This window comes from Canis aureus, chromosome X, assembly GCF_053574225.1.
Source record: "Canis aureus isolate CA01 chromosome X, VMU_Caureus_v.1.0, whole genome shotgun sequence".
Taxonomy (NCBI): domain Eukaryota; kingdom Metazoa; phylum Chordata; class Mammalia; order Carnivora; family Canidae; genus Canis; species Canis aureus.
The window spans coordinates 90,956,080-90,975,870 of NC_135649.1; the positions used below are offsets into that span (position 1 = coordinate 90,956,080).

At 40.3% G+C, this 19,791-nt stretch overlaps 1 long non-coding RNA gene across 1 annotated transcript; it reads left to right on the forward strand.

Moving 5' to 3' along the window:
- Positions 1-1,331: 1,331 nt before the first annotated feature.
- On the forward strand, positions 1,332-6,084 carry LOC144307854 (uncharacterized). The gene is made up of 3 exons (XR_013374542.1): positions 1,332-1,872; positions 2,220-2,264; positions 3,459-6,084. It is a non-coding gene; the product is annotated as an uncharacterized LOC144307854 (long non-coding RNA).
- Positions 6,085-19,791: the final 13,707 nt, after the last annotated feature.

Below are 19,791 nucleotides of genomic sequence, written 5' to 3' on the forward strand. Positions count from 1 at the left end.
CAGCCAGACTTAACCTCTCATACTTATTGCTGTCTGCCAGCCCTGTTCCTGTTCATGTATCTTCCATCTCCATGGTGGCCCCACCACCCTCCCTGTCATTCAAGCTAGAAATCTAAGAGTCGACCTTGATACCTTGTTTGGCCCCCTTTCCTACATCCAATCAATTGCCAGACTCCACCAAGTGTGACCCTCTTCCATGACAACTATCATTGCCTTAGCTAAGGTTTGCATCATGCCCAGATAATCGTAGCCACTTTTTCCTTTGTCTCTCTGGCCTTAATCTCCTGACCCTCAAATCCTTCTGGAATGATTACTTTCCCCTACTCAAACAGTTGTCCAGCTCTTTGTTCGCTACAGGGCAAGGTCCCTGATTCTTAGCCTGGTGTATAAGGCCCATGGAGCTCAGTCCCTGTCTCCACTCCTCCTGCTGTGTCTTACAACTCTCACTGAACACGGCAGCAACACAGCGCCACTTATGCTACCTGCCCACCACCCACCCCAGCACCATCCTATTCTTGTCTCCTTGCCTTTTACTCCAAATGTCTGCCTTGGCTCTAACATTCTTCTACCTTTTCTCTGCCTGGCTGCCTGTATTCATCCTTTAACATTAGACTCAGGGTGCCTTTCCCCAGGAAGCAAAGCATTCTCTGATATCTGATTCCCCCCATTGTGGTTCCCACTCCCAGCCTAAGCAATACCCCTTCCAAATCACTGCTTTCACACAGAATGTAATATTCTATTTATTTATGATATTTTTCCTTTCTTGTATTGGGCTTCCCACTTGATTGAGAGCTCTATGAGGACAGGGTTCATATTTTATGCATCTTTAATCTGACACATATTAAATGCCCAGTTTGTTGAATGAAACAACATGAGTGTTTATTTCTCCTCCGTGTATAGACAATCATAGTGATATATGAATGGAATTGTTGAGGGTATTTCACAATCCAGCTTCTAGTGTGTACTCTACAGAAGGTACGTCTTTGTGCCTTTGCGTGGGGTAAGAGTTTCAGAAATTGGTATGAATGCCATGATTTATTACACACCTTTGATACTTGTTTATTCGTTCCTTTGCAACTTGGCTAAACATCAACCTGGTATTACAGAGCCGAAGAAGCAAACTCTATCCTGCTGTGACATGACTAGAAGAGATTGAGTGTGTATGGCAATGGGTGGCCTTATAAAACCAGACTTATTTGGATATCGCTTCTGGGATCCCAGAGACCACGAGCTGCCCCATGATGAGGTAACCGCAAGCATAAGCCAGAGTAAACCAAGCAGCAACAAGGGTGCAGGGGCCAGTAAGGCTGGAGCTGGAGGGGAACAGAAAAGGAATCGGGATTGCAGTGTACTTGTGCAGCTGCTACCTTTGGCACCTGCAGAAATATTTCTTACCAAATGGTGACCGAAGCATCAGAACAGATGCGCAAGAAAAACTGGGCAATTTCATCTTGGTTTCCGGTTCTTGGAAAGATGATAAACTCAAATTCCGGTGAACATGTAGGAGGCAATTATCTGCAGTCTATCTCGAGTTGCTGCAGGGGTGAGTGGGTTCTCAGGGTAACCTGGGGGTCAGCTGGTCTGCTTCTGTCCCCTAGCGGTTGGCTCAGAATCATTGATACACCTTAACCTTGCGCAGTGCTTGGCTTTCTGTACAGGAAAGGGGAGACCATGGTCTCTAGAAACGAAGAAGAGGGAGTATCTTTGCGTGGTGGCCCGCACCTTGTAAAATTGGAGCTTCCAGAGTGTCTTTCATTTTTCGTGTAGCTACCTAGTAACTACCTAGAGGCTGACCTATAAAGAACTTCACCAACTCTTACTTTGCTTAAGTCTGGCCATGCCCTCAAAAAATATCGTGGCTTCTTTATTCTGGTAAGAATGATTGACACATTGATTTTATTACCTTCATCCTGTTTAGAATTATTAATAGTTCGTTGTTCCGCTTGATCTTCCTTCCCTGTTAATCTTTGTGAGATTTGTGGTTTGTAATCGTTTTGTAGCCGGCATTCTCAAATAATGTAGTTTTCGTTTTACATTAATCTGAGATGGAATGTTATTGGGCAAAATACCCCTTAGGAGTATAATGAAAAGGACCTATTAATTTTCAGGCCAAGAGGGCTAATTACTCCCCTCCCCCTTAAGTCTGTATTAATTGCTAATAACTTTTTATAGAATTGAGTACATGAAGCTAATTTTGATTTCTTCTTTCCAATGTATAGCATATCTGAAATATTTGGCCGGAACAAGAAAAGGAGCTTTAGAAGGTCAGGTGCTTAATAAATATGCTTTATGATATTGCAGTTTGTAAATGAGTCAAAATTGAAAGAAACTGGGGGCTCTGAGAGGGAATGCTCATGGTTTTAATTAAAGTGGACTGCAGTTGGGAGGCCTGAACATTTTATGGACCCTCACATGGGCAATACTTTATGGGAGATACTTTGTAACACCATTATGGAAACATTTTAAAAGAGATAGTGTTCAAGAGGTGATTTTTAAAAAAAAATATGACAATTTATTATTTTTTTATAATTCTGTGGATTAAGAATTGAAGTAAGGGTCAGCTGCATGGTTTCTGTTCCCATAAAGTTGGCTGGAGTGGTCCATGTAGCTGTGTTCATCCGGGAACTTTGCTGGGGCTAGCCAGTACAAGATAGCCTCTCAACTACAGAGCTTCTCTTTTGTGGTTTCTAATCATTCAGTTATCTTTCCTGGGCATTGTGACAGCCTGATAACTGGGATCCGAGAATGCAAAAACAGAAGCCACCAGGATTTCTGTAAGGTTTAGGTCTAAAACAGAGACGTCACTTGGACCACATTATACTGGTTGGACCAGTGTAAAGTAAGGCTCATTTAAGAAAATATAGAATGGGGCAGCCCGGGTGGCTCAGCAGTTTAGCGACGCCTTCAGTCCAGGGCGTGATCCTGGAGACCTGGGATTGAGTCCCATGTCGGGCTCCCTGCATGGGGCCTGCTTCTCCCTCTGCCTGTGTCTCTGCCTCTCTCTCTCTCTCTCTCTCTCTCTCTCTGTGTCTCCATGAATAAATAAATAAAATCTTTAAAAAAAAAGAAAATATAGAATGTAATGATCACTATAAAGCTATTCAGGTAACACAGAAATATATTTATTTATGTTTAGTTTCCCCCCACTCCTGCAAATAGAGGCCACATAGTGTGGTAGAGGTGGTTAAGTGTGTAGCCCTGGGCTCAGTCCCATTCAGTGATAATCCCAGCTCCACTGGTGTGACCTTGGGAAAGTTGCTTAACCTTCTTGTTGCTCAGTTTATTAATCTGTAAAATGAGGATAATGAGAGTGCTTCCTAATTCATTCTGTTCCTGGGAAGATTAAATGAGATCATGTCCGTAAAGCCTTTAGAACAATGCCTGACATTCATGTCATAAATGTCTGCTATTTTTAGTATTAAAAGAAATTCTCATATTTGCACCCCTGTTCATAACAGCCTTATTCACAGTAACCAAGACACGGAGGCAACCCAAATGTCCACCTTCAGATGAGCAGCTCCACAGAATGTGATATATCCAGACGCTGGAACGTTATTCAGCCTTGGAAAAAAAGGAAGGAGATTCTGAACGTGCCACAACATGGACAAAGCTTGAGGACATCATGCGGAGTGACATAAGCCAGTCACAAAGAGACAAAAAAATCTTGTATGATTCTACTTACATGAAGCATCTAAAGTAATCACACTCAGAAAGAGAAATGAAACAAAAACAAAGTTAGAATGGGTATCAGGGGCTGCCAGCAGGTTGAGAGAGAGAGTTGGTTTAATGGGCAGAGAGTTCCAGATCTGCAAGAAGGAAAAGTTCTGGAGATTGAAGGCACAGCAACACGAATATACTTAGCACTACTGAACCGTGTACTTGCCAACAGTTAACATGATAAGTTTTTTTTTAAAGATTTTATTTATTTAAGAGAGACACACACAGAGAGAGGCAGAGACACAGGCAGAGGGAGAAGCAGGCCCCATGCAGGGAGCCCGATGCGGGACTCGATCCCGGGTCTCCAGGATCAGGCCCTGGGCCGAAGGTGGCGCTAAACCGCTGAGCCACCCGGGGATCCCAACATGATAAGTTTTATGTTATTTTCCTTACCATAGTTAGAAAAAAAAAGACGTTCTCTTCTGAACGTGAGGGAGTTTCTAGGGCGCTGGGAACATTCTATATCTTGATCTGGGTGCTAGTGATACGAGTAGGCTTAGTTTGAGAAAATCCATCAAAGCCATGTTTATGATCCGAGCACTTTCTGTGTGTCTCTTACACTTTAACGAAAAGTTTAGAAACAGAGATACTCCCTTCCTTCGGTGACTTGGCGCTTGCAATCGCAGTGCCAGGAAAAGCACACGATTGCTTATAGTAGCAAAATCTTAAAACGTTAGCATATACAGAGATGACAATTCCGTCAAAGGGAAATGACTCTTAAGCCACAGCGGGTGTGTTAAGAATTCAAGGAATTCAACCACCCTTCATACAATGTCACGACCTGAATAAACTTTATGTAGGAAAATGTGACACAGTTCTTGCTAACTTGCACAAGAACTTTCTTCACTTTTTAAATCAATCATCATGCTTTGGGTAGACTCGGAAGAACTCAGTGACACAAAATATACCTTTTATTTATTTATTTTTGCATTCTTGACATTTTTTCCTTTTTTTTTACATATTTTTTTAATTGGAGTTCAATTTGCCAACATGTAGCATAACACCCAGTGCTCATCCCATCGAGTGCCCCCCTCAGTGCCCATCACCCAGTCACCCCCACCCCCGCCCACCTCCCTTTCCACCACCCCTCGTTCGTTTCCCAGAGTTAGGAGTCTCTCATGTTCTGTCTCCCTTTCTGATATTTCCCACTCATTTTCTCTCCTTTCCCCTTTATTCCCTTTCACTATTTTTTCAAAATATACCTTTTAAAAAATAATGAACAAAAAATGGTGGACATAAAGATTTTTATAACAGCTTGAAATATAATTCACTTCCTACAATTCACTTATTTAAATGGACAATTCAGTGATTTCAGTATATTTGCAGAGCTGTGCAACCGATTCTAGAACATTTTTATCATCCCCCAAAAGAAACCCTGCACCCATTAGTAGTCACGCCTTATTTCTCCACAATATCCACACATTCTCCCCAATCCCGAGGGAACCAGTAATCTACCTTCTGTGTCTATACATGGGGCTCTTACTTATATTCATGGAAGTAGAATCATACCAACATATGATCTTTTCTGACCGGCTGTTTTCACTTAGCATGTTTTTCAGGCTCATCCATGTTGTAGCATGTGCCAGCACTTTCCTTTTGTTATCCAGTAATATTCTATTGTACAGACGTACCACATTTTCTTTATCCATTCATCACTAGATGGACCTTGGGGTTGCTTCTACTTTGGGGCTATTATGAGTAATGCTGCTGTGAACCTTTGAACACAAGTTTCTGTGGAACAGATATTTTCATGTCTCTCCCGAATGGAACTGATGGGTCTGTACATACATTCGGGACACAATACATTGCACATATTCAAAATGCACAACTTGATAACTTTTGACATAAGCTACACCAGGGAAACCATCAGCACCATTGTGATCATGAACAAAGCACCCCTACCCCAAAATTTTGTGTCCCTTTGCCCCCTCCCTTCTGCTCCACCTTATCCCCACCCCTGGCCCCAGGCCACACTGATCTCATTACTGCCACATGGTGGAGCTTGTATTTTCCAGAATTTTCTATAAATGTATCACACAGTACATGTTTTTCTTTGGTCTGGATTTATTTCACTCAGCATTTTGAGGTTCATCCATGTTAGTGTGTGTGTGTGTGTGTGTGTGTGTGTGAATAGTTCATCCCAATTTGTTTATCCATTCACCTGTTGATAGACATTTGTGTCATTTATAATTTTTGGCTATTACAAATAAAGCTATTGTAGCCATTCATGGACAAATATCTGTAGGGACCCATGCTTTCATTTCTCTGGGTAAATAAATACCTAGGAATTTAATGGATAGATCATATGATAAATGTTTCTTGAACATTTTTTAAAGATTTATTTATTCATGAGAGACACAGAGAGAGAGGCAGAGACATAGGCAGAGGGAGAAGCAGGCTCCATGCAGGGAGCCTGACGTGGGACTCGATCCCGGGACTCCAGGATCATGACCTGAGCAGACACTCAACCTCTGAGCCACTCAGGTGCCCCTGTTTCTTGAACATTTTAAAAAATTGACAGGGGATCCCTGGGTGGCTCAGCGGTTTGGCGCCTGCCTTCAGCCCAGGGTGCAATCCTGGAGTCCCGGGATCGAGTCCCACATTGGGCTCCCTGCATGGAGCCTGCTTCTCCTTCTGCCCGTCTCTCTCTCTCTCTATCATGAATAAATAATAAATAAAATCTTTAAAAAATATTGACAAAATATTTTCCAAAGTGGTTGTGCCGTTTTGCATTCCTGCCTGCAGTGTATGAACGTTCCAGTTAGTGTGGTCAATCAACACCTAGTACGAGTAGATTAGTTAATTTTAGATTTTGCAACTGGTAAATGGCGATAGCTCATTGTGGTTTGAATTTCCATTTCCCTAATGACTAATGATATTGATCTTATTATCATGTACTTTGCTGTCTGTATATCTTCTTTGGTAAACGTCTGTTCAAATATTTTGCCCATTTTTTGGGGGGGGGTGTTTTCTTACTGAGTTTTGTGAATTTTTAATACATCTGGTATACAAGTCCTTTATCAGATTCATGGTTAGTAAAGGTCCTCTTCCAGTCTACAGCTTGTCATGGTATTTTCTTTTCAATGGCTTATCTAAGAAATAACCCAACCTAAAGCAAATATTTTCTCCTGTTTTTTTTTCTTTAACTTTTATGGGTTTACATTTTATATTAGGTCTGTGATGAATTTTGAATTAATCTCTCTGTGCAAGATGTGAATAGAAGTTCAGTTTTTTGCATGTGGATATCCAAGTGTTCCAGCACCATTTGAGGCAAGGGCTGTCTTTCCTTTATTCTATTGTTTTTGAGCCTTTGTGAAAAATCAATCGTCCATGTATGCATGGATCTATTTCTGGACTTTCTGTTCTACTCTGTTTATCTCTTTAACTGCCTAACTTCAATACCACACTGTTTTGATTACTGATGCTTTATAATATCTCTTGAAATCAAATAGTGTTAACCCCCCAACTTTCTTCTTTTTCAGCTATTTTGGCATTTTCATATGAATTTTAGAATCAGCATGTCCTTTTCTAAAAAAAAGAACAACAACAACAACAAAAAACCAAAAAGCCTGTCAGGATTTTGATTAGGACAGTACTGAACTGATCAGTTTGAGGGGAACTGACATCACTGTTGAGTTTCTGAACCATTAATGAGATCTCTCTTATTTGGCTCTTCCTTAATTTCTCTTAGCCATGTGTTTTTAGTTTTTAATATATGGACCTGATACATATTTGATAAAATTTATCACCAAGTGTTTCATATTTTTTGATGTTGTAAATGGTATTTTTCAATTTTTAATCTCTGATTATTCATTGCGGACTCATTGATTCACTTTTCATTTTTGAAATTCCATCAGATTTTTTACATCAAAAATCTGTGAATAAAGGCATTTTATTTCTTCCTTTCCAGGCTAGAAGCATTTTATTTCTTTGTCTTATCCAATTGTCCTGGCTAGAACTTTCAGTATAAGGTAGAGGAAAAGATGCTAATTCCTGAGATAAAACCTATGTATTAAAACTTGTTATTGTTTTTATATATTGCTGGGCTTCATTTGCTGCCATTTTGTTTAGCATGTGTCTATCTGTTCATTCTATGAATATAATGCGGTTTATTCATTATGCTGTTCATGGATATTTGAGTTGCTTCTGCTTTCGGGCTATTGTGAATAAAGCTGCTATGGATATTCTTGCTGGACCTTTTAGTGAACATATGCACTCAATATCTTGAGACATATACCTAGGAAGAGCATATTATGAACCATATCTGAGTGCTCTTAACATATCCATTTTAACAGTGTTGGTGATTAATTTTTGCCCTTCTAATCCCCAGGGCGTTACCCTAGCTACCACTAAGCAGAGGATGCCATTCATGGCCTCCTTTTCTTCTCGGGAAGAGTCCCTTCCCCTCCAAAGGCCATCGGAAATGAGGATCACTTGCAGCAGGAGGGCCCTTGCACACGTTCCAAAGCTCCCTTGGAGGGTTTCAAATGGGGCCCTGGTCATCCTTCCCCTGAGCAGGGTGGTGGTACATCAGGGGATCCTCAGAATATGCCATGGGAAAAAGCAGACTTGCCTTCCTATGGAGAAAGTCGGGAAAAAGGGAATGTTTGATCTTCTTCAGCTGAACTGGTGATGGAGAAACTCCAAATTAGGCAAAAGGCAAGAACCCATCAAAGTGATTGCCTTTTTTCTCTCTAGCAAGAGCACCTTTCTCAAGATAGGCAGATGGATTTAAGGAGCTCTGGCCTCCTGGCTGTGGTGGTTTTTCTACATGAAGATACAAAACCCCCAGGCCGAGCTCCCCTCACTCTGTGCCACAACCTTTATACACTCAGCAGAAGGTATCACTGCATTAGGATAGATGTCCCCATGATCGCCAATAACTTCCATAATAATCCGTACCTTTTTATGAAAAAAGCTGCAGACTGTTTGCCTGAAGGGCAACAGATGTGACAGCCTCGCACCTTCTTGCCTGTCCAGATTCATTTTAATTTATAGTTGTTTTGAACTTTAAATAATAGCTGCCACAAATCTCATGAGACTCTGTGAAAGGACACATTTATCCACATGGCTGGCCCTTGCCTGTGAAGTTATTGAAGACCCTTCCTCTTTTTCCCATGAAACTCTGTTGGAGTTAGCCTGTGCTAGGTTGCTGGCTTGAAAGGCAGGGGACAGCCTGTGAGTAAGTTTGGAAGAGATGTGGCGGTTACCCTTGGGCTTTCCTGGGGGAATGGTACTTTTCTTAGAATGTAATTTTTAGGAGACTACAGAGGTAAGCATGGTAAGGTTGCATGGAAGTCAACTCATTACCAGCCTTTAGGCTGACAGCTCAGACTTGACCCCTGTGTTTCAGCTGTGATCTAGAAACCAAGCTGTGGCGAACAGCAGTCCAGAGAAATGCCCTGGCCCCAAGAATCTTCCTCCCAACATAGCCCAAAGTCATAAACACCTCTTTGAGGTTGCCAGTGGGACTTGACTTCCGTCAGACTCAGGAGGAAAAGCTACAGGTGGCCTGGAACATGTGATCTGAGAGAGTACTACGTAAAGGGAATTTTTAAAAATCTGGTTTTCTCATTGGTTTATATTATGATTTCCAAGACATCGTGACTTCATTTTTGGAAATTTTCTATTGGCAGTGATGCCCAGTACTTTAGCTTTATGTCTCCTTCTACTCTTAGTCACAACTGCCCATCACAGGAGAATTGTTACATTAAAGAATCTCTCTTTTGAAAGTTTCAACATTTCTTATGATTTATTTTTTGGAGGGCACCTGGGTGGTTCAGTGGTTGAGTGTCTGCCTTTGGCTCAGGAAGTGATCCCAGGGTCCTGGGATTGAGTCCCACATCTGGCTGCCCACGGGGAGCCTGCTTCTCCCTCTGCCTATGTCTCTGCCTCTCATGAATAAATAAAATCTATTTTAAAAGCCCTATTTTTTTGTCTCAGCATTTTTAATTGATGTATAATTAAAATAGTGTGATATTAACTTCAGGTATACAACCTTTCAACTATTCTAAACGTTATTCGATGCTCACCACAATAAATGTAGTCACCAGTAAGTCTTGCAATTTATTTTTAAATTTAAAATTTGAACAAGGCTAGAGATTGCCTAGCCTTAATTCCTACCTTTGTAGTCAGGTTCCATATCCCCAAAGCACCTCTGGCCCCCAAATATCTTCCCATTTCTTGCACTCAGAATTCAGAAGTGAACATTTGAAAGATTAATAAGCAATGTTGACTCCCAAAGATCTACATGGTTAACATAAAATTATTTCAGGGGGGGGTATTGTGATAAAGGTCATTGATTATCTGAATCCTTGTTTTAGTTGATACAACAACGATGTTACTGTCTCTCCCCTTCCACCATCTTGACTCCTATGGGAGCATGTCTTCCTTATAACAGTGAAGGCGTAGAGACACTAGAATCAGGAAGATAAACAGAAATTAGAGAATCCTCAAACCAAATACTGATTACCTATGTAACAACAATCTTATGGCAGACAGACATTTAAACTCCTAAAAGCTTAAAGTAGGGTGGTGGTTTCCAAGGGCTAGGGAGAGAGGGAAATGGAGAGTTGCTGTTCAATGGATATAAAGTTTCAGTTAAGCAAGATGGGTAAGTTCTAGAGATATCTGTACCTCATCATGCTTATACACAACAATACTGTACTGTTAGCTTATAATTTGTTAGGAAGGCCGATCTCATGTTATATGTTCTTGCCACAGTAAAAACAATGAAGATTGCTGAGAAGATTAAAATCCTTAATTCAGAACAATTTCATGGACTAAGGGTTGTTCTGGAGCAAACAGCCAGGTTTGACAGATTTCCTGTCTCTTTCCTTGTACGAATGCCCAGCACAAACCTCTAACAAAGAAAGATCAGAGTCTCCTTTGAAATGAAATGCTATTATGTCAAAGGAACTGGGTGGATATAGAATCACTTGTAGTAATTTATTTCCAAGTGGACTAGCTACTCTGAATTTAACCATTGATCATATGTGCACCGGTAGATAGGCAATGGGTATTTCCGTGATGAATTTTTTTTAAGATTTTATTTATTCATGAAGACACAGAGACATAGGCTGAGGGAGAAGTAGGCTCCCTGCAAGGAGCCCGATGCGGGACTCGATCCCAGGACTCCAGGATCTGACCTGAGCTGAAGGCAGATGCTCAACCACTGAGCCACCCAGGTGCCCCTCCATGATGAATGTGTGTGAAATGGTACTTGTATCTGGAGTAGGAATTCGAGCTTTGCAATGTAAGCACACTCTGGTATTTTCATCTGTCATGGACACTGGGTTTGGAAGATCACGACTCTTGGAACCCTTAGTACCTTCATCTACTAAACAAAAAGAATTACCCACCTCCCAAAGGTACCGGCTTAGATTTCTTGCACGTTCTAATGGGCCAGCATGTGCGTCCCACGACCAAAAGCTCAGTGTAGCCTGCTTCTTGAGCAAGAAAACAGAACTTCACACACATCTCTTAGCTTACTGCCACTTGTTCTGCTAAAGCAATTGTGGAACCACAAAGAATTGAATTCACTGGAATTTAAAGAACAGAGCCTGTGCTCCCTCGTTTCCGTGATTCAGTTTTCATCTTTCAAAAATCAGAAATGCCTAATGCAGATTGAATCTGCATATTTCTGGGTGACAGACGAGGGTGAAAGGAAGAAGTGCCCCCACCAAGGTATCCTCTTCTGAATGTTCGGGCACCTTCTCTCCCCTCTGTCAACAATCCCCTGCTATTTGCTTTATGACTTAACAAACGCATAAGGCCATTCTGTTTACTGCCTTCAGCGGTTTGAGCGATCCATGTGGCTTCCTCCCCTGGAGGAATCTCACAGATAAATTATTGCATACAATTACATAAAATAAATTTAAACTGGATAGGGTGAGTAGCAGGCAGGCTAGTCTTTCTGAGTGTTTCTACTGAGTTAATCCCTGGTGAAGAGGGAAAATCGCTGCATATAAATGAGATCTTGCTGCTGTCTCAACCAGCTGATAAATGATACCATCTGCTGGAAAGGAATTCTCAATGCCCTCGTCACTCCCCCCCCCCCCCCACTTACAGGAATAGCCATTCTCCATTCATTATGTACTGGCTTCCAAGGAGGATGTTGGGCTGGGGTGTGGTGAAAGGTTGTCACCTTACCCCAGTGGTAGAGGGTTCTAGCTGACTGAGTTACACTATAAACCTGGTTCTCCAGGTGGCCAAACAGCCCACATTTTCAGGACACTGAGCATTCTTAGGGTTCAGTCTGTGGCCTACATCAGTGTTCTCAAACTTGGCTGCGCATCAGAATCCTCTGGGGAGCTTTCACTCAGGTGATTCCAAAGCACAGCCAAGTTTGGAAACCAGTGGCCTAAATTAGTACCTCTCAAATTTTTGTGAATATGAATTCCCTGGAGATCCTGTTAAAATGCAGATTCTGACTCCAATTGGGGGCAGGGCCTAAGATCCTGCATGTGTACCAAGCTCCCAGCGAAGCCCTCCACTGCTGACCTGGGCCACATTTTGTGCAGCTGATTCTTCTCAGGAGCATCCTGGTCTAACCCGGTGATTTTCAAACTTTCTTCTTAAAGGTATGAAGCCCTTTCTTCAAATCCAATCTCACAGGAAAGGCACAACATGTCAGGCTGGTGCGGTTCTGCAGGGGGAGGACCAGAGCTAGTCCACAAAGTTAATCAACCATGCTTTCAGCATGCATGCTCCTTGATGTGCGTGTGCACACACACACGTTACGTCTTCTTTATAAGTTCAAGTTAACTCTTCTTTGTCAGGCGAGAACTTTGATTAGACAATAATTGAATTTCTGGAAGTGTCTTTAGGGTTCTTATTTGGGGGAAGTTTTCAGCCTTGTTTACATAACCATAAAAGAATGGTTTCCATACATATACACAGCCACCTGGCAGACACTGCCCAACCCAAACTCCAGGGGGACTTCAGCCCACAACTAAATTAACTCAGGGGAGATGGTGTGAGAGCTTGACTGCCCAGACTCAGAAACAAATTCAAACAGATAGCAAAAGCTGGACTGTTTAAGGCCATCAACAATGCCCACTTGCATTTTCTTTCCAAAATATATCACTAATTTTATTCATTCATACGTTTTTTTCACCTGCCTGCTTCCATCAAAATGTAAGTTGCATGAAGGCAAAGTCCTGCTCTGTTTTGTCACCACTGTTATCCTATATTCAGAACTGTGCCTGGCACATCGTAGGTGTTCATTAAATATCTATGAAATTATTGGATACATAAAGTCCACCCCAAATTCTCATTTCTCTTAATCCAAACCAGACTGATCCAGACAGTCCCTTGATTTGCTGTCCAAGTCAGCCTCACCACTGCCACTACTCTGGGCTTCTCATCTTTCGGCCCTGTGGTGGTTGACAGAGGAATTGTACAGATCTGTAGCTCCAAAGATATACGTGAGCTGGCTAAATGAAGCTGGAAGTCACTCGCATATACATGGCAGCTGAAGCCAACAGGGATGGATAAAACCGCCCAGGAGGAGAGTGTGCAGATGGCTCAGGCTTGAGTTCTCATGAACTCAATCTTTAAAAAAAGAACATTTTTTCCCATACCTTCCCAACATGTCCTACTCCCCTACACACAAACCCGCACAACTGACTATCACAAATTCCTTCAACCCTGACATGATTTCTAGATGCTTACTATTCTGGAGAGTACTTTGGACACATTCATTTATCAGTTTATCAACGTCCTCTTAAAAATGTAATCTTTTGGTTACCAAAAGAAAATTACAAATAGAACCAGTATCAACCCCACCACCCCTGTACCACCACCACTTACCTGTAGCAAGTATCATTTAAAAGAATCCTTGTAACAGGTAACAGAAGAAAGGGCTAAAAGTCAAATACCAAGCCATTTATTTTTAATGACTCCTCTTCAGGGTTATTTTGCCAAGAGGTGTGTGGCAGTACAGAAATGAGATAATTACTAGATTTTTTTTCAAAAGAGAGTAGACACACACAAATTAGAAAATCTTCCAAGAGAATGAAACATAGTTCTAATATTTGGAAACTTGCAGCATTTGATGCTGCTAACCATCAGAAATTCTAACTCCTATATGAAAATATTTGAGGAAGTGGTGACAAACAAAAAAAAACACAAGCTTTGGACAGTCATGAAAAAAATGAATGACAAACACGAAGCTCAATGACAGTGGCACATAAGCCTCCCTGTACAAAAGTCCTCTCCCTTAGTTTAGTTACTATTATGTTAACTGTGTCATTCAGGAAGTCTCAAAGGGAGGCGAATCCAGTTGTGGCAGGCAGCCTCAAAGATGGCTCCCAATGATCAGAGCCTGCTGGTATCCACATCTTCTAGTAATCCCTTCCCTTTCTGCATGGACTGGACTTATTCACTGACTTCTAACACATAGAGTTTTATTTTATTTATTTATCCATGAGAGACACACAGAGAGAGGCAGAGACATAGGCAGAAGGAGAGAAGCAGGCTCCCTGCGGGGAGCCTGATGTGGGACTTGATCCCAGGACCCCAGGATCATGTCCTGAGCCGAAGGCAGATGCTCAACTGCTGATCCACCCAGGCGCCCCACAAATAGAGTTTTAGAGAAGTGATGGCATGTCACTTCTGAGGTTAGGTTATAAGAAAGTAGCTTCTGTCTTAAACATTCTCTTACTCCCTCTTCTCTTGGACCTCTCTCTCATCCCGGGGCAAATCAGCTGCCAAGTTCCCCTATGGAGGGACAGGGCAGCCGTGTGGAAAGGCCCCTGTGGTGAGGTACTAAGGCCTGCCAACAATCACCTGAATGAGGCCAGAAGTTGATTTCCCTCCCTCAAGCTGAGTCTTTAAAGGAGACCACAGCCCCAACCAAGAGCTTAACTGCAATTTTATTTATGAAAGACCTTGAGAACCAGAGGCACCCAGCTAAGCCACACCTGGATTCCTGAGCCACAGAAACTGTGATAATAAATGTTTGTTATTTTAAATTGCTAAGTGATGGGGTAATTTTTCATAAAGCAATAGGTGACTAATACATCTGTATTCAGAGATGTTATATTGACCTTTTCACAATCAACTGTACAAACCTAAATTATTCCAGTAATAAGATTAGTAGCTTGCATGATCTGCTATAAATGTGGAAATTAATCAACACTGCTTGAAAACATTTTCTTCTTCACATGTCCCATGGTCTAAATCCAGTAGGTCTCCTATTGCTTTTCTTTGAATTAAATTCTATTATTCCATGGAAACATCATACAATGGATCAAAAAAAATCCAAGAACAGATAAAGGAATTCCTCCAAGCCCTGGCAGCTCTCTGCAGCAAACAGTACTGAGTAATAGGTCAAATTTTCTGTGCGTATGTTGAGTGTTTATTAGCCTATTTATACAGATTATCTTGAAGGTTCTATTAGGAGACAGAGGCCACCACTTCTCCTCTAAGCAACAAAAATCACAGGATTCTAACTATAAGTCTAACTAAGAATCCAGGTTGGATCATACCAGTACTACTCAAGACGTGAAGAGTTATTTATATTGAGGACAGTGAGAGAAACTATGACAAATCCAGGAGATAAAAATAGTAATACATTAAATGGAAAACAAGACAGGAAGCAAAAATAGAATGCCATAGAATTCTAGAGATAAAACAACAAATAGGACTCAAGCAACAACTAAAACAAACTAAGAAAACATATGTACCTAAGATCAGTTAAGCTCCTGGCACATGTTTTAAGGACTTAGAGTTCATTTACTCATTATTTATGAAGTCATCTGAGAGCCTAAAACGTTCTTTTTTGCCAGTTACTGTGGGGACATACAGACAATATTGACATTGTCCTTGCCCTCAAGAGCACTATAACAATATCCTAACCAACTGTGAGTGCAATTATTTACACATGAAACAATTAGAGAACAAGGAGGCAACATGTAATGCACTGCAAATAATAGAATATAGGTCATGGCAACATGAAGAGCAGAACAACAAATGAAGCCATACACAGTAGGCAGAACCTCAAAGAGTGGATAAAAGTATGTGTAAGAATTACCTATACATCTAAAGATGTATCACCAAGAGAAAGATGAATCACCAAGAGAAACAAAGAAACTTAAAGCTAGAGCAACAGAATCATGGGTTGTGTTCCATCAATGATTGGGGTAGAGGGGGTGGTGGGATATTGGACCTAGTATACTCTTCAATGCCTTGAGAGTTGAACCCCTACAAAGGGTCAAGAGACAATTCTTGGGCTCACACTGAGTAATGATGTATCTGTAGCTCGTGACCTTTCATAAATCCAGTGAAGGGGAAAGCAGAAAAAAAAACATACAGAAATAACAAGCATGTACAGGTGTGGAGTTGAAATTTATACCACCTATGTTGTGTATGATTCCTCAAGCTGAGAAGCTAATATAAAATCTGGTTCTGGATCAACAAAACTTCTGGGTGCCTGGCTAACCGAATGCAAAATTTCTCCGCAGGGACAATTCTATAACCCAGACAGCATGGTACTACAGAAAAACCAATCCGTTCTCTAAATGTAACATAGTATCCAGGATTGGATCCTAGAGCAGAAGAAAGACACTGGAGGAAAAACTAGTGAACTCTAAATAAGATCTGGAATTCAGTTAAGAGTAACATACCAGTGTCGGTTTCTTAGTTTTGACAAATGTAGAAGGGTAATATATGGTGTTAGCATTAGGGGGGCTGGCAGGAAATCTCTGTATTGTCATTGCAACTTCTGCATCAATCTAAAATTCATCCAAAACAAGAAGGTGTTTTAAAAAATCCTCACTGGAGAGAAGCTGACTTACAAAAACTAAAAATACAAGAAAACAACCTACCATGAGTGACAGTCAGCAAATGCAATGTCCAAGAGAACCAACACCAACAAATTTTAGGTATTAGACTATCTGAAAGAAAGGATAAAGACAGTTGAGGACTGGTACAGACAAGATGATAAGTTAGTGAAAGAAAAGGCCACTAAAGAAAAAGGACAAAAGATTTTTAAAAAGAAAATGAAAAATAACTTACAGGATATTAAAAATAATTAGACAAAATTGAGAAAAGAACTGGAAGACATAACCGAGGAAATTATCCAGGACTCCCTATAAGAAATAGAGACATGGAAAAAATGAAAGGCTCTAAGAGACATAGAAGATAGAAAGTCCATTATATATGGAAGAGAATCATCAAAGGCAAAGAGAAAGTCTTACAGTGCTTTAGTGAGTTGTTTTCTCATAAATATTTAGAAGAAAATTTGACAATTAGAGTAAAAGTATTAAAACGCTCAATCTGAGAGCACTGGACTAGACCACTATATTGTATTAAGCTTAAGATGCGCATCATTTCCTTCCAGGTGCTTTACATGCAATTATGACCAGGGCTATCTGGTATTAACCATGATTCAGCTATCCAGGGGAGGTCAGCATGTAATTATCCTTTCCAACATCTATTAAAAGAACAAGCCCTCGTCCTAGGAGGTGGAGGAAATGGGGAGATGTTGGTCAAAGAGTACTAATTCTCATTTATAAATTCCAGGGATTTACCATACAGCATGATGACTATAGTTGAAAATATGTATTGTATACTTGAGAGTTGCTATGAAAGTAGATCTTTAATGTTCTCATTGTGACAATAACAAAATTGGGAATTATGCAAAGTGAAAGATGTGTTAACCAACCTTATTGTAGTAGACATTTCACAATGTATATATGTATCAAATCATCACAGGGTACATCTTGAACTTACACAAAGTCATAGGTCAATTACATCTCAATAAAGCTGGGGAAAAAAGGGACAGTCTTAAAAGGCGACTGGGGGAAAATGACATTACAAGGACCCCAAAATGCACAATTAGACTTATTAATAATAGTAAAAGGCCAGAAACACCTTCAACTACCAAGCTAGAATTTTAGCCCTAGTTAATTCAAAGATTGAGATGATTTAGCACATATAAACCCCTTAATGAAATAACAAACCATACATTTCAAAAAACCACAAACTGAACGCCAATGGACAAGATGCAAGACACGATGTTAAAAAAAACAAAACAAAACAAAAAACTGGTACGTATGTAGGTAAATCTAAATAGACTATAAAAACAGTGACAGGATTCATTTCAAGAGATAGTAGAAATACAGCATCCAGGAACAAAAGCATGGAAGTTAAGTGAGAGGTGCTTGGAGTTAAAACACCCCAAGGCCTTTGTATTATTTTGGGAGAAGATGGAGATTCTAACTTTCCATTTCAAGTATGCACGGTAAGAGAGTAAGATTAACCACTGAAAGAATAAGCATATAAGACATAAAATTTAAAGAAAAAAAGCAGAGAAGAAAAACAAGAAAAAGTAGACAAAAAAACTGTGCTAGAAATAAAACCACATATATTATTAATATATAAGTGGACTAAACTTTTCAGTAAAGACTTTCTCAGATTGAGCTAAAAAAGAAAAAAAATGAAGCCATATGCTGTTTAAGAGACACATCTAAAATATTACATAGAGAGGCTGAAAGCAGAGGGATCTGGAACAATACCCTTGGCAAATACTCATCAGAAGAAAAGTACTTGTTACAACTATAATATCAGACAAAATGAATGTTAAAAGAAAAATCATAATTAGGGATAATTATGGGTCAGTCCATAATGCCAAAGGAAATAATTCATCAATGAGACACAATCTTGAACCTGCACGTCCCTAACAATATAGCTTAAAAATACACAAAGCAAAAACTGACAGAATCCAGTCCCATGAGGATTTCAGGCAGCATTCTCAGAACCAGACAGGTCAAACGGACAAAATATTCCCAAGAATACAGACAATTTGAACAAAGTCCTAAAATTTACCATTTGGATATATTTACAAACTTGTTCTCACCCTCGTCTATCTTTAGAAAATACTCCTACCTCTCAAACACACACAGCACCAACACAGACCACATACTAGGGCACAAAGCAAGTCTCAAAAAAAAAAAAAATAACAAAGAAGCTTTATCTTACAAACCAAGTTTTCTTGAACAAAAACGCAGCCTCAAATTCTACACATTTGGAAATTACACACACACACACACACACACACACACACACACAATTCCTATTTGGTTTGGTGCATCAATTCTAAAGAAAACTGCAAAATGTCTGGAACAAAGGACAATAAAAATTGCAAACCAAAACTGAAATGCAGCTAATAGCACCACTTTTTTTTAAAGCACAGATTAATGAACTAAGAATGCAACACAAAAAGTTAGAGAAAAACCCAAGGAAACTCCAAGAAAGATCTCCTTAATTCTCTAAAAATGTTGACCCTTTGAGGAGGAACTGTCTGAAGTCGTGGGGCAATGCCTTTTGTGGACAGCATGCAGTGTTCAGACTCATACATGTATATGGTTAGAATGCCATCTCCATCCTAATTATAGCCTGTTCTACAGAGAAGAGGGAGCTCTTTAGATTCACTTATTTGGGAACAGATCAATATATGCTTTCACGAGTTTTTTTTTTTTTTTTTTAAGGTGACTCATTAAGAAGGAAAATGCAGATCGCAAATAATCTATCCTGCACCTATTCTAAAATGCTTAAAGCAAGCCTAAGGATTCCATACTTTAGTACAAACCAGGGCATGGGTCCGACTGCCTGGTCTGATGTCATCTCTTCTCCGGACCAAGTTTCTTCAATCCAGACAAGAAAGAAGGAAGGGAAGGATACATGCTCATTAGAAACAATGAAAGAAAGAATAGATGCTCATTTCCTTGTTTTTTTTTTTTTGTTTTGTTTTTTTGTAAATGACATTCACACTTCAGAAAACTTTGCTGAAATCTTTCTGCTGCTAGTGTGAGATAATATGAAGCTTCTATTTTTGTAGCCAACAATACATTCTGTTCACAATAAATGATTCAACTTTCTGAAATGTCCATAAAAACGTCTAACCCTTGGGCTTCTGCACTGCCTGAGGCTATTTCAGTGGGGTGGGAACATGCACACAGGGATGTGCCAGCCTGTGAGGTGGTCCACTTCCAATCCCCCGTGGAACAAGATGAAGTAGAAATAGGAGTTTAGAAGCTTGCACAATAACCAAAGAACAAAACACAACAA